General features: G+C 39.5%; 1 protein-coding gene across 5 annotated transcripts in view; it reads left to right on the top strand.

Moving 5' to 3' along the window:
* The window catches only part of LOC116574179 (phospholipid-transporting ATPase IB), a 595,210-nt gene that overhangs the window by 95,910 nt on the left and 483,743 nt on the right, over window positions 1–15,557 (top strand). The gene's annotated exons all lie outside the window — the stretch shown is intronic.

Here is a 15,557-nt window from a genome sequence, read left to right on the forward strand (position 1 = left end):
TTGTGTCCCTGACAAAAATGCGGTCTCTTATCTTTTCGTCCCTGGGCTCCCTTCCAAGAATTCCTCCTAGCCCTGTTCTAAGCCAAATGACAGCTCACCTTATCAATTTGCAGACCATAATGTGGGGAAGTGTTTTATAAAGGAATCCCACAGGTCACAAGGACTCGCATTCAGCCCTACCTGGTCCCCAACATTGGTTATGAGGTCTTTATTTGCCGGGAAACTTTGCCTAGAGTTAGCTTTCATCCATCTCTCCGCTAATATTTAAGTATCTACTTTATGGCTGGCTACTGTGTTAGATGCTTTAGCTGTACTAGATCAGGGAATCCTCGTAACCTCTTGAAGGCATTACCTTCACATCAGGAAACGGAGATAGAAAGATACTGAATAATGTACCTGTGGTGATATAGCTACTGAATAATAGAGCTGCAAGGAGCACCCACCTTCTCTTACTATAGCTTAGATTCTTTCTGCTGCGCAAGGCTAGATCTTTAGGCATGGGCGTTGGTACTTTTTCAAATTTCATTAAACTTTCAGACTTAGACAAATTTACCTGAGTGACTTCAGAGGATGTAGTTCTGTGAATGGCTCAGAACTCCATGCTCAGATGTGGACAAGTTAAATGATCTAATTACACATGGATTATTGACGAACTTGAATTCAATCCGGTATTTCTGGAAAGCTCTGGTTAAATCTTCGTTGCATGTTTAAGTATTCCATTACAGCATTGATGCTTATGTGGGATGCTTAGCCTGACATCTGAATTGAAAAGGTTTGGCTGTTGGGCATGATTATAGCTTGATAGAGTTTGTGGTAGAAGAGTGGTGCATTTAAATGGAGGTGATACCCTCACTTATTAAGGGAGTGTTAGGTTATCCTGGCTTTATTTTCGGTTTTAAGAATGACCATTGGGACATGTTCTTTACCTCAAAGTGTAGCCTACAAGAGTAGCTGAGGGCCCATTGAAGAAAGAGTGGGCTTGGTTTAAAATACGGAGCATGTGTCACAATGAATTATTACTTCACACACTCACATGGCTCTAATCAAATAGATAACAGGCATTAGGTGTTGGCGAGCATGGGGAGAAATGGAAGCCCTCTGTATACGTTGATGATGGGAATGAATAACGGTGCAGCTGCTTTGGAACACAGTTTGGCAGTTCCCCAAAGGGTAAATGTGTAATTGCCATAAGACCCACCAATCCTTCTAGCTATGTCTACCCAAGATCAAAGAAAACCTGTGTGCACACAAACACAGTTACACAAATGATCGGAGCAGCATTATTCACGATGTGGAACAACCTAATACCATGTGGTCTGTCCATACGATGGAATACTACCGGCCGTAACAAGGGCCAGAATAGAGATACATGCTACAATAGGGGTGAGACATAAACATTGCGCTAAATGAAAGAAGCCAGGCAGGAAATGTCTACAAGAGGCAAATCCATTGAGACCTAGATGAGTGACTGTTAGGGCTAGGGAAGCGGGAAAAGATTGAGAAATGGGAGTGACGGCTAATGTACGTGGCGTTTCATTCTGAGGTGGTGATTGCTCAACTCTGTGAACGTACTTAAAACGGTCTGGAATCCTTTATTGCCAATACAGTTTCATTTCTTCATTCCTTATATCTATTTCTATTCAATTGCTTTTAAAAATATGGAAAGGTTACTTTATAAAAGATTATATCCTGTCTCTTTTTTCTTTGCTTGATTTTGGGGTTCAGGAAATTTATAAATACAGTACTATGCTATATATTTCACTATATGATAGTCTTTGAATAGTAAATGTGTTAGGCTAATACACACGCACAATATAAGGATGTAGAATTGAATTTTTTTCTTTTGAAGAATTTTCTTTTTAAATTTTAAGATGTTTTCAAGTAGTATTTTTACTTAATTCCTCTTATTTTCTTTGACTTTAGTATCCATTTAAGCGTGCTTAAAGTTGGGAAAATAAGGGTCTTTGTTTTGTTTACATTTTCCATTATACGGAAGGTGAAGATTTTTAAGAGCCTTGATAATGTGGCTTTACCGCTTGTTCTGTAATCCAGTGCAAAGCTGGCTTTTGAGGCTGATTTTGTTATCTGATTTTTCAAGTGGCTACCTGTTGTATATTTCCATTTGTACATTTTTGGAGTGGGGGAGGAATAAGTATGGGAATATACAGTGGAGTTGGCTAGGAATAGAGTACGTAGCTACCAACTATTGTATTTAAAGTCTTGTATAAGAATATAATTGCATTAGTTGCAATATATCCTATTAAATATTCATATAGTTTCTGAGTTCATGGCATATACTATGAACATGAGTTTCAGAATACACTGAATAGGGTCTAAGAAATTAAAATGTGGCCCTTGCTATTTTATAAAATGACTTCTGAGTATTTGTTTCATCTCCATTCTATATTTGGGAGAATTACCAGTGGTAATGTGACTTCTAGTTCATTAAGGAACTGATTATAAAACTTGGTATTAAAGCTTAAGGATTTTACAAAATGTTGAGTCACATTATTTTTGTACTTTAATATTGCTGAAGTCAAGTCTTATAAAAATATTAATTATTTTAGTAACACTTTTTTTCTTGGCCATGAAAATTTGCTAAAAGTTGATAAAACTATTCAAGGGAATATTTTCATAAAAGGGAGTTGATAAAATTATTTTTTTTCTGCATTTTTCTTGAAAAAGGGTTTCTTTCTTTCTTTCTTTCTTTTTTTGAAGCAGGGGTATGGAGTATTTATCCCAGAGCGTTTGCTTCTAAATCAATTTTTGAAAAGAAGAGACTGACTGGGACAGATCCAGGGGTCAAGGGTACTGATTTTGTTGCTACTGTACACCTCAGGAAGCTGGTGTTCTTACTGCCTTCCCCACCCTAAGCCCTCTCTGGCTCGGAGCCTTGGATCATGGTCATTGCACTGTGACTGCCTTTACGGGTACCTGGCATTTTAACTTCAGAAAAGGGATTAATGTTTGCTAAGGAGGGACGTGGTTGTCAGGTACTATGGAAGGTTGGTGAAGGGTTGAATGGTACAATTCAAGACAGGCACTGAACGGCTAGGGTTAATGTTTCAACTAATGTATCCAATAAAGAGGCTGGACCTGGTGAGTAGGAGTAAGTTGCTGCTGGAGTTGACTGTCGCCTTGGCACCCTTGGGGGAATGCCAGCCATCGTAATTCCAAATCTCAAGCAATTCCTTGAAATTCTAGGAGGGTCTGCCCCATGTCAGTAGCTGTCTCTCTAAACCTTGCTCTTGTTCTTGACACTGAAAATAACACCAGTGATTGATTTGAAGCTGTGGTAGGTGTAAGTCAATTTTAGAACATTATTGAAGCCAGTGAATTTGGGTTATTGTAATCATGAAGAAATAGACATGGTCTTTTTCTCTTAAGCACTAGTTTTTCTATAGCCTTAATTATGAAGACAATCACCCCCTTCTTCATCCTTTAGAAATAAGAAGTTATTAATGGAATATTATAATGTACATATATATGTACATATATATATATAAATATGTAGTATTAAAACTACATATAAATATGTAGTATTGTGTATTATGAATATGTCCACCTAACTGGTGGGGATCTTTTTTGTGGTGTACAATCTCCTCTTAAATATTTTTAATAGCTTTTGGAGATATACTTTATATACTGGATAATCCATCTACCTGAAGTATACAATTTAACATCTTTTAGAATATTCAGAATTGTACAACCATCACCACAGTCAATTTTAGAACATTCTAATCACTTCCAGAAGAAATCCCATGCCCTTTAGCTGCCCTCTTCCTACCTCTTCTTCCTCCAGCCCTGAGCAACCACTCATTTCCTTTCTATCTCTGTAGATTTTCCTGTTCCAGACATTTCATATGAATGATATTGTTTCCTCTTTAGTGTTTTAACTTAAATATTAAATGCTCATGGAAAGCTTGCTATTTAGAGCAACCTGGTGGTGAATCTTTAGTTTTTACATCTAAATTTAAAAAAATGTTTAAAGTCAAAAGTTTTTTTTTTCCAGAAAATATCTTGAATCAAGTATATCTTGATCAAAATCAAAAATATCTTGATCAAAGCATGAGCAAATGGATTCAATCAAGATCAGGTGTATGCAATCTTTTAATGTGATTATCAGCATGCCATTTGGAATAGTGAGTTTCAAGGCTATGAGGCAGTTTGAAATGAGGTCTTCAAAGCAAGTTGGGAATGTTTACAGATACTGTTTTGAATGAGTCATTTCAGGTGGGAGTTCTAGCTAACAAAAATCTTCATTAAACCAATAACTTGGGCTTTGTCAAGCTATTGCATTTCTTCTGGGTTTGTTTTAAAGGAAAATTGTTTAATATTGTTTTTGCTAAGATAAGTTTTAAATAGAATTTTTGCCTTTCTAGAAAAATAAATTGAGCACTGTATGGTAGGTTTGACAGTTTCAAAGTTTTGCAGTATTGTGCTGGGATCGTAATGACTGAGGGGGCACGTTTGTCTTAAGGAATGAAGGGCACAAAATCTTCAGATGCCAGCTTGTGCATGAATAGTGGTGGTAGATGACATATATTGTTCTAGGCCTAATATTACTGAATGCTGAAAAGATGCATGATTCTTTTCCAAAGTCTGAGGAATTTAGGTAGCATCTGGTTGTAGTACATAGGCTGCTTAAAACTTAATAAAAAATACCAAGGTCCTGGTAAGAATCATAACATCCCTTTGATTCATGTAAAGATGACTGTTTGAACAGCCAAAGTATACATATCTGAGACAGCTATTTCTGTCAAGGTTGGCAAAGGTAAAATACATAAAAATCCTCATCAAGAGTAATTTCTGGGGCACCTGGGTGGCTCAGTCAGTTAAGTGTCTGCCTTTGGCTCAGGTCATGATCTCAGGATCCTGGGATTGAGCCCCTCATTGGGCTCCCTGCTTGGTGGTCAGTCTGCTTCTCCCTCTTCCTCTCCCTCTTTGCCCCCCACTTATACTCCTGTGCTCTCTTTTACTATCTCTCTCTCAAATAAATAAAGAAAATCATTTAGAAAAGAGAGTAATTTCTGTTGAATGCATTCCTGTTACCTACCTCAAAACTGCTTCAGGATGTTTTATTTACACTGCTTTTATTGATCTATTTATATATTTTAATTTGTGTATATTGAAGATGTACAACTTGATTTGATGTGTATATACACAGTGAAATGATTAGTTAAGCTAATCTCCTCTCCTCACTTAGGGACCATTCCCTCATTCATTTCTTCATGTTTTAGTTTAGAGGTCGATACACTAGGTTAATCAAACCAGGCTCTGTATTTTCTGCACGTGAATGACACTGCATGTTGGGAGTTCTTAATTGGCACATACCAGCAGCAACTAATGCCATAGAAGATTCTTTTAATTAGAACACTGTCAGGTTTACACTCTTGGATGAGGCTTTTGAGGCATGGTACAGATAAAAATACTCAAATTGGGGGACCTTTAGCACTATATTTCTGGTAACCATTGAAAGCATGAGCTTTCCTGAAGTGTATTTTTAGAGACAGAAAAAATCGTGTCAGCCTTGGGCCAGTTTTGTATTCGATGTTTCTACGGAAACAGCAAATATCTAGGAGAACAGATTCACATGGTAATTTCTTTAACAAGTTGACCCTTATACAGGTGGATATGGAACGTACCTTGTACTTGATCAAAGACACGTCTGTGCCCTTCTCATTGATGAAAATAGGCAAAGGCATTTGGTTTGAGAGTTTTAGTAACTTATTTCCCTTGTCTTCTACTCCCAAATTTTATTAAGTTTTACTGCCTTCTGTGAGCTTGTGAGCATTTCTGATTCTTACTGAATAAAAAGAATTGAGTATGAGGATTTGTGAAAAACAAAATTGAACGAGAATTAGAGAAGGCTAAGGACCCAGGACAACTGAATGTAGTGTGAGTTCTGAATCAGATCTTGGAACAGAAAAAGTACAAAGTGTAAAGACTGAACTTTGAATAAATGATGTAGCTAGATTAGTATCGTGTCAGTGTTATTTTCGTGTTTGCTTTAGTGATTTTCTTGAGGTAAGTAACATCCAGTGTTATCGGTTTTGATCCTTATGCTACGGTCATATTAACACTGTGGGGAAACTGGGTGAAGGGCACATGGCGACTCTTTGTACTATTTTTTGCGACTCTTTTGTAAGGACAAACTTACCTCAAAATATTTGAAAAACTAACTGGAATTGTCTGTGAGAACAGGAACCGAATACTACACTCCCATTTTTGTGTTGGTGCTTTGGGAAATGTTCGGGTCCTTTTTTGGAGACAGACAGGGAAGGGATAATGGTGGGAGGAGACTGAGTCCGTCTCTTAACATGTTGTGGTGCTAATTATTTTTTTATTTTATTTTTTATTTTATTTTATTTTTTTTATTTGACAGCACAAGTAGGTAGAGAGGCAGGCAGAGATAGAGGAGGAAGCAGGCTCCCTGCTGAGCAGAGAGCCCAATGTGGGACTCGAGCCCAGGACCCTGGGATCATGACCCGAGCCGAAGGCAGAGGCTTTAACCCACTGAGCCACTCAGGTGCCAATTAGATGGGAGAGTGCTTACTCCTTGGGTGTCAGGCAACATTCCCTTAGATGGCTACACTGAGAGTCTGTTTTGCATAGCACCTGACCTGCTTGTACAGAAGTTGAAAAGTTGGAAAGAGAATGCAGAAAATTCTGTGGTCAGAGTTTAGTCATGTGAGCTTTTGTGTATTTCTCTAGAAAGTAGCATCTAAGTGTTTAGTCCACTCATGGTCCAATCACTCAGCAGACAGTAAGAGCTTACTCAGAAATGCCAATCAGCATCCCTTTCAAGAGAGACAATGCTTACAGAGAACAAAAGGAAAGGTCTGACCGGTTGTTGGTGTCAGACACGCAGGGATGTTTTACAAAGAAATTTCCTGAAATCCATGAGGTTGGGTTTGATCATTTAAATGCTGATCTACCCTTTTCCCTTAACGCCAGCTCTTCAAAACTTGAATTACAGGTTTCTAGGCTCCCTTATTTGTTGGTCATTCTGAGAATTATTCTATATATCTTTGGTATTTGACACATAACTGTCGCTCCAAAGAACATTGGCTGGTTTCAGTTTCAGGACTGCCTGAGAGAAGACATGCACTTGAGAGTGGGTTTAGGGCTCTCAAAGAAGTTCTAGATTTATGTCCATTTATATCACCAGACATGATTGCATGTCCCATTAGTAAAACACTCTATCATGAAAATTTAATATGTATATTTAAGTATCTGTATATATATTAATATCATTAGTTAGTATGTCAGCACTCAACGTGTATTTACGAAGGTTCTCAGTTAACAATTGGATGTCAACTCATGTTAATAATTTTGATTGTTTTGACTACTTTTGGGTGACTTAATCTGATTTAATTACCCTAATGTTTAACCTAGTAAAGTGGATTTGAAGAGCTTTTATTAGGAAGAGAAGAATCAGTTCAGTGTTTTTGCTTGTCATTTGCTAATTTTTTAAATTTATTTTTTATTTATTTATTTTTTTTCATTTGCTTATTTTAAATCTGTGGTTGGATTCATCGCATGATTCTCAAGCCACTTGTTTTTGGGAGGGTTAGTTGAGCTGAAATTAGCTAAGTTACTCCATCAGTGCCCCTAATTGGACTCAGAAATGGAACTCTGTAGTAATCAGAGCGAACAGGCAGGAGAGGGTACCGCTGTCACTCCCTCGTTTGTTCTCTCAAACCACCATGAATATAAGCCACATAGGCGACTTAAACAACATTCTGTCACTATAATAAACACAATTTTTCCTGTAGTTCTAAACACTGGAAGCCCAAGACCATTAGCAATATCATGGTCAGTTCTGGTGTGTGCTCTCTCTCTGGTTTGCAACAGCCGCTGCCTTGCTCTGTACTCAACATGGAGAAGTGAGAGACCTAGCTCTCTGGTGTCCCTCCTGATTCGGGCACGAAGCCCATCATGGGGCCTCACGCTCATGACCTCATCTGCACTTCATCACCTCACAGAGACCCCGTCTCCAAGTACCGTCACACTGCAGAGCAGAGCTTCCATATCAATTTTCAGGGGATACCATTTAGTTCATTGCACCCCCAACTCCCTCTCTCCTCCTTAGGAAGCTTTTCCTCAAGCCATATTACATAGGACCATGTGGGAGCACCAGGGCCAATCCATTCAATAAAGGTTGTTAAATCTTCTTACCTGCTTGGAGGTGCATGTGCATAGAAGCGGATGACCTCTTCCTGCCTTCTACTTTGGAGACACGAGCTTTAGGTTTTCTCCAGAAAAGAGAGTTTATCTGGTCTGACCCATTCCGGTTTTGACTTCAGACCTCAGCAGCACTGAGACTGATCACAGCAATGGGACTTAGCACCACCTTTAACCCTGTGTTTGATATAGACTAGAACTGCTCTTCTCTCCCCTTTTATCAAGCCTGCTGAATTGGGGCTGGATGCTTGGCTCTGCTTGGGGTGAGGCAGCCAGAAGGGGCTGGGGGGGAAGCTTACAAGTGAGTGATCAGTGAGCTGGGTTGGAAGAGGTAGAGGTCAGCCTGAATGACAAGTGTGCTTCATGTGGTTCATGTGGGGAGGGTATCCTTGGCAGAGGGAAAGGCATGCGGGGAGGTGCAGAGGAGTAGAAAAGCTTGGTGTGTCTCTTTCCTGGAAGGAAGGCAGGGATGATGGATGATATACTGTGATAAGTCAGGTGACTAGGGATGGTTTGGTATAGCCAGGAGAAGCTTTGTAAAGCAGAAGTAATAGTATCGTATTTGTGTCTGAGAACCTTCCAGCACCCTGTGCAGTTTAGTTGTTGTTGCATTACAGAAGCACGAGTCACTAGGGGTGGTTAGGTGGGAAGTGGTGGGTGGGTGGAGGAGTAGAAAAGCATGGTCCTTAGGGGCCAGTTTTGGGGGCAGAGAGGTGGGGGGACATGTTCATGTTCCTGAGGATTTTTTTTTTTTTTTAATTCTACTCAACAGTGAGTTAGGCAAGGTCATTGACCTCAAAATACCACAAACTTCCCCCTACATCAGTACTGCCCTTCCCCAGGGGATCAGAAGTGTATGAAGTGACTTCTGTTGGCTGAGTAGTGAAGGTGTGGAGCTTTTTGTCTCCCTCTTCCAGCAAGGTGGGAGCAGCATGAGCTCTGCCAGAGAGTCACCCCAGCTTCTAACAGATCTTTCTCTACCTTGAGATAATTTTGGATTCCAAGATACTTGACTCAGTAAGCAGAACGTATAGTACTGTATCTCATAGACTGGTAGGAATTTGGTGAGAACAAATTCCTACCAGTATATAATACCACACCTTGGGTTATATACCCAAGGTGTGGTATTATATATAATGTAGCTGAAAATCTGCCCCAGTTATCACTAATGTTCTTTAATGCAACTCATGTTGCTCACTGTCCAATTATTCGGGAGCTACAACATTCAGTTGATAAGCTATAATGGGAGTTGGGGGGCAGGGAGGAGGGTAAAGAAAGTGTACGTGAGTACTACTCGGTGCAAGGAACTGAGAGTAACTGAGGAGTGAACATGCAGGTTAGAGAATAACAAGGTAGATTTGAGGTGTTAGGGGTTTTGTATATTTTTTCTAGTCTGCAACTTGTGTAGGCAAGCATGCTGTCCTGAGCATTGGATAGGGCTAAGATGTGTTCAAGGATGTGCATCTATGTCATCACTAGATCAAGAAATAGATGGCTGCTTTTGGCTGTGTGGAGAGAACAGAGTCAAGAGTAAGTTCACACCAAACTCACTGAGACCTCCCCGTGCAGCCAAATACCAGTGAGGATTCTTGACCACAGAATGGCGAAAACCTTATCCTTGGTCCAGATGGAGAACTAGAATGTTAACCAAGTTGTGAATGTCGAGTCTGCATCTTCTCTCCCTCCCTCCCCCTTCCCTCGTTCTTTCTTTATTCTGGATGGTCAGCTTTTCAGCCTTTTGGATTCTGAGTATTTAATTTGGATGTTTCATTGTAGATTCAGTCATATAAAGGAGTATTCTTAATCAAAAATATTACTTCTTTGTTTGTATTCCAGTAAAGGGTGGAGATCTTGAGAGTATTACTATCTAGTATATGAAATGTGTTACAAAGCCCTGACAGTTTAAAAATAGAGCTCTTTATTTTGAGATAGTTATTTGCTGAATCGTATCGTAATTACTTCCCTAGTACTCCATCTTTGTTAAAACTGCCTCATATTAATTTTTAATGTTACTTTTATAAATTAGAGTTCCTTAATCATTCTAATGTTGATGTATCAGTGGATTTAATTATTTCATGTAATGACTATGCCAAGGGCAGACAGAGACATTCACTTTTTTCAGTATTACTGTTTCGCCTGCTGCCAGTCATTTGTTTCATTGTCACTTGTATTTTTATAAAGTTTTGTTCACTATGTAAGCTTAGACATTACAAGAGAAATAATTTTAAATGCAGGAGGAAGTGAGTGTGTGTGTACCATACCACTGGTATTCTTTATGTGGAAGTCTTGATGTGGGTTAACCATATTTGTAAGCCACGCATGGTAGAGATTATAAAGTCATGGAGCTCCAAAGCAAAAAATAGCCTAATGGGAGATTCCTATTGATGCCTTGACCAGTTTTCCTCCACCACTTTGTGTAAATATATTCACACATAATGCTTACATAATGCTTATAATTCATTTGTCCTACACATGAACATGTGTCTATGTTGGGAACTCATTAATTCCCATGGTAAGCCAGGCCAGGGCATGCTTACTTGATGGGGAAGTTCTTCCTTTTATACTGAGGCTTCTTGTCATTCCCACACAGAAAGCAGCAACTGGCCCTTAGGCAGCGTTAAGTAGTTTTAGTCACTATAACAGAATACTGTTATCACATTTGAATTAGTATTGATGAACTGTCATGCATTTAATAGTGCCCTTAATGTTTACTATAATAGTCACAGACTCATCTGTAGAGATAAGGTTTTTTGTATCGTATAAATTTTGAGGAAATACTGAGATGGCTGAAGGCGGTCAGTCAGCAACCAACAATATTTTTGTGCATTTCTCTTCAAATGTCTTGGGATCATATATTTCTAGTTTCATGGTCCATTTGCTAGTATTTTCTTTGGATGGCATATGGGCACACCACCATGTTTTGAAAAGAAATACTTTATCATAAGTCATACACTTAATTACATAAGCTGTTTTTAATACAGTGTGGGCATTTCCTAGAGAGTAAAGTGTCTTACAGAAATCTGTCCACTATATTTAAGGATTTTGGAATAGTAGACTACTTTATCAGAGAGCAGATTTTGATTTTAAATCCTAATATTTATGTAAATAGTGGAAAATATTGATTTAACATTCTTCACAGTCAGATGTTTTTCTCACATAGCAGTGAAGATAAATTGTTTTTTAAACTATTGTTCATAGTTCAAAATTTTATGAATTTTCATGAATTTTAATATTTTGAGATATTACCATTAGAAAATATATAATAACTCGGGTGCCTGGCTGGCTCAGTCAGTGCAGCATGTGACTCTTGATCTCGGGGTTGTAAGTTTGAGCCCCATGTTGGATGTAGAGATTACTTAAAAAATAAAATCTTTAAAAAAATATAATATCTAACCTTTAAAAGGAACTCTTACACTATTTATTTTCTGAAAATAATTCAGTATTTAAAAAAAAAAACAGCACACATCCATGGAATAATGTTTATAAGAGAAGAGAGCTGTGGTTGAGTCCTACAGGGGTACAGTAACTATGTAGTAACTTCTACTCTGCTCAGTGAGACTAAAGATAGTCTCTGACTAAAAAGTGAATTGTCTTAAAATCTTTCTGCCAAGGTTTATGTGCCTAAAAACTATCCAGTGCATTTTTTGTGGAATTGGAATGAAATACTATCCGTGCTGATATTTACTTTTGCCCTCAGTTTATCATTCTTCTCATGTTTGCATGTCACAGGCTGTGCTGAGGTTCTCCCTTCCAGTTGCATGCATAAAGCTCATTTGGGGGACGGACGCCTGGGTGGCTCAGTCAGTTAAGAGTCTGGCTTCCACCCGGGTCATGATCCCCAAGTCCTTTGATCAAGCCTCACGTTGGGCTCCCTGCTCAGTGGAGAGCCTGCTTCTCCCTCTGCCTACTGCTCCCCCTGCTTGTGCTCTCTCTCTTTCTCTCTCATTCTATCTCAAATAGATAAATAAAATCTTTTAAAAAAAAAAAAAAGGTCACTTTGTTGGTGAGAACCCATCTATAGCCCACTTTTTCTAAATCTTACATTACATAAGAAGAATCTAGGTTTATTTGGTCTGAGGCAAGGATGATTTCTGTTTGAAACTAACACTTGACAGGATTTTCTTGAAGGTGGTCCTCATTTATGGTCATCCCTATCCTACATATCCTGCATATATCATAGGAATTATTGTGAAGATTCATTAGTTAAGTGAGTTAATATGTATAAAGCACTTTAAACAGTGCCTCACTGGATGCTTTATGGATTTTGATGTTACTGTCATTTGCATTTTAGATTATATGTTTGGCAATAACTCTCCCACCAAACTTGTTACATACCACTTCAGTTAGAAACAACCAGGTTTTGAATTATATTCAGGGGGATTAAAAAATAATGTGCAAACTGAGTAGGACGAGTGTATTTAAGGAACAAGCAAAACCAAATATTCTCTTTTTGCAGCAACCTGAGTAAGATTAACTTTAGTATTTGCCTGAGGTTATCATGGGTAATTTTAAATTACTAAGTATTTACCAGAAAAATGGTAAGGGAAAAACTAGCAGTATAAACTATGGGGTTTTTGTTTGTTTGTTTGTTTTTTGACTTGTCAGAGAGGGAAGATAGTTAGGTCAAGTAAAAGGGCTAAGAAAAATTAGCCTAGAAGTCTTGCCTTCACCAGTGACTACTGGAATAAATTTTCACCCGTAACTTCTTCTCTGAGCCTGTGTTTCCTCACTTGTTGGATGGGAAGCATACTTTCCTTGACTGCTTGTCACATAGCTAAATGAGGTTGTAAATGTGAAAATGTCTAGAATGTGATGCACCATGGATATCGTATATAACATCTTCCATAACCTGTCACTTTTTAATGGTTGTAAATACCCATAACTTTTATAAAAGTTACCATCTTAACCATTTTTGAGTGTAGAGCTCAGGAGTGTTAAATACATTCACGTTGTTGTGCTACCAATCTCCAGAACCTTCTTCATCTTTCCAGAGTGAGACTTAATGTCCATGAAACAAATCCCCATTCCTCTACTTTGCCGGCCCAATGGCAACTATTATTCTCCTTTGGGTCTCAGTGAACCTGGTTACTCTGCGTATGACCTACCTCATGCAATAGTCCAATTGCTCCTTGAGACTGCAATTCGCCTCCACTATGGGGAGTTCTGGTTCTCTGTCAAGCGATCAGTTTGTATCCTTTAATTCTTGTTTGATTTATCTCCTGGCTTGCAGTATATCACAGTGAACCCCATTAAAAAAGAGATCTAAAGTTCAGAAGGAAATTCACATGATTCTTTTTCTTCTCCATTTCTGCAGTGTGGTTGACTTTATCATGCCCTTCCTTCTCTGATGATCCTGGGAAAGGTGGGATTCTGGGACCAGGATGGAGAACCAGAGGGCTGAGGAGGGAATGTAGGGGGATTGGCCTGGGGTTTTCAAGCCAGATCTGCTTTGTCAAGTAGTTGTTTTCTATGACACTGCTTTGGGCTCTGCCTTCTTCACTCCTACCATGACCACTGGCCTCCACACCCATTTCCCTCCCATCCAGATTGTTGGAGGTTATGGGTCCACCAACAGTCAACTTGCTATGCTAGTCACTGTTCAGTGACCATTGCTTCTTCTGTTTTGTCTTTGGTAAGACACACAAGTCTGTCCTCCTTCTGTCCCAGGTTGACTGTCCCGGCTCCCCTTGTCCCTGCTCATCCTGCATTCTGGTGGCAGGGAGTACTCCCGGGCCTTGAGTCTCAGTACTATCCTTAGAGTGCTCTTTTTCTGCAGATTTCCCACCTAGTCAGCTCTGTCTCTTAAGGCTCAGGTCTCCCACCTCTTCAGCATGTTCTCCTCTGTCCTGTATCCCCACCCTTTACCAGTTGAGCTGCCCCTGCCTGTGCCCCAGCTTTGCACAGACCCTTCTGTTGTAGAACTTAGCATGGTGCATCGTGTCTATTTTTCTGTCTCTGACTCTCCAGCTCTGCTGTATCATCCTTGATGGCAAAGTCTGTCTGTTTTATGCTGTGTTCTCCCAGCACTGAGCACAGTTTTGGCCAATAGGAAATGGAAAATCTTGGCTGAATGACTTTGCCCTACAGGTGAAGGTCAGAATTGCACAGAAAATAGGACTTGGCTTAATGTGTTGTTCTAAGATTTGCCTTCACACTTAATTGCTTATTGAACAAAACAGAACCCCCAAAGCAGTTACTTAAGCCTCAAAAATTGATGTATTGTGTGGTTTTGATGTGCTTTTATATACAAAGTACCCTTGCAAAGGGGCTGCTGAGTTAAATGCTTTTAATGTCAATTCTTTAGATTGAACAGATTGATGTCTGCCCTCAAATATGGGTGCCTTTGGGACTTAATGTGATTGCTGGCATCCTTAGTCATTTATATCAGTTGAAGTTTAAAATTTGTTCATTCATCAAATTTATTTTTAGTACCTAGTACACACCAGTCATTGTACTTGGTGTTGGGGATGCGGTAGTGGGAAAGCAAGGTGGCTGCATTTGTGATTCTAATTCCTTTGTTACTATTTTTTTCTTCTGTTTCCCCATAGTTTTCTTTAGCTTTTTGGGTAGGTTTGAGAAAAAAAACTTAGAAAACAGAGGTGTAGTCTGTCTGTCTCTTAAAAGGGGAGCTACGGGGGACCTGGGTGGCTCCATTGGTTGGGCATCTGCCTTTGGCCCAGGTCATGACCCCAGAGTCCTGGGATCAAGTCCTGCATCAGGCTCTCTGCTTAGTGCGGAGCCTGCTTCTCCCTCTACCTCTGCCACTCATACCTCCTCCTGTTCTCTCTTGCGTTGTGTGAACGCTTTCTCTCTCTCTCCCTCAAATAAATACATAAATTCTAAAAAAAAAAAAAAAAAAAAAAAAAGGTGGCTGGAGCTACAGGAGAGAGAGCAATGTTCAGCTATGCTCTTCCCAGCTGTGTGTGTGGGGGGTGTGCCATCCCTCAAGGGGTTGCCCTATTTATACTTTCATTTCCATGGTACTTCCTTTTAGGCTCACTTTGGGGTACAAATAGCTTCCAGGCTAGAGAGCCAGGGCTCCCACATCTGTATCTGCATCCCTAAGGAGAGGTCAGAAGTGAGGTGTGGGCCAGGCAGAGCTACTGCTGCCCATTGGTGTTCTTACCTCCCAGATGAAGAAACTAACAAGAAAAGCTTGCATGACTTGCCCAAGATCCCACAGGCTGCCCAGGACCCAGGAGTGACCTGTCTGACATGCAAGCAATGATACTTCCTGGAAGTCAGCCTGGCTCTTATTATCCTTATGCACTAGCAACTGCAAGTGATGTTGGCAATAAAGGTACTCCCCCTCAAAAAGTCTCCAGTTGAACTAAGTTCTAAACAATTGCTGGATTACTATTTAATCTGAA

This window comes from Mustela erminea, chromosome 15 (genome assembly GCF_009829155.1).
Source record: "Mustela erminea isolate mMusErm1 chromosome 15, mMusErm1.Pri, whole genome shotgun sequence".
In the NCBI taxonomy this organism is placed as follows: domain Eukaryota; kingdom Metazoa; phylum Chordata; class Mammalia; order Carnivora; family Mustelidae; genus Mustela; species Mustela erminea.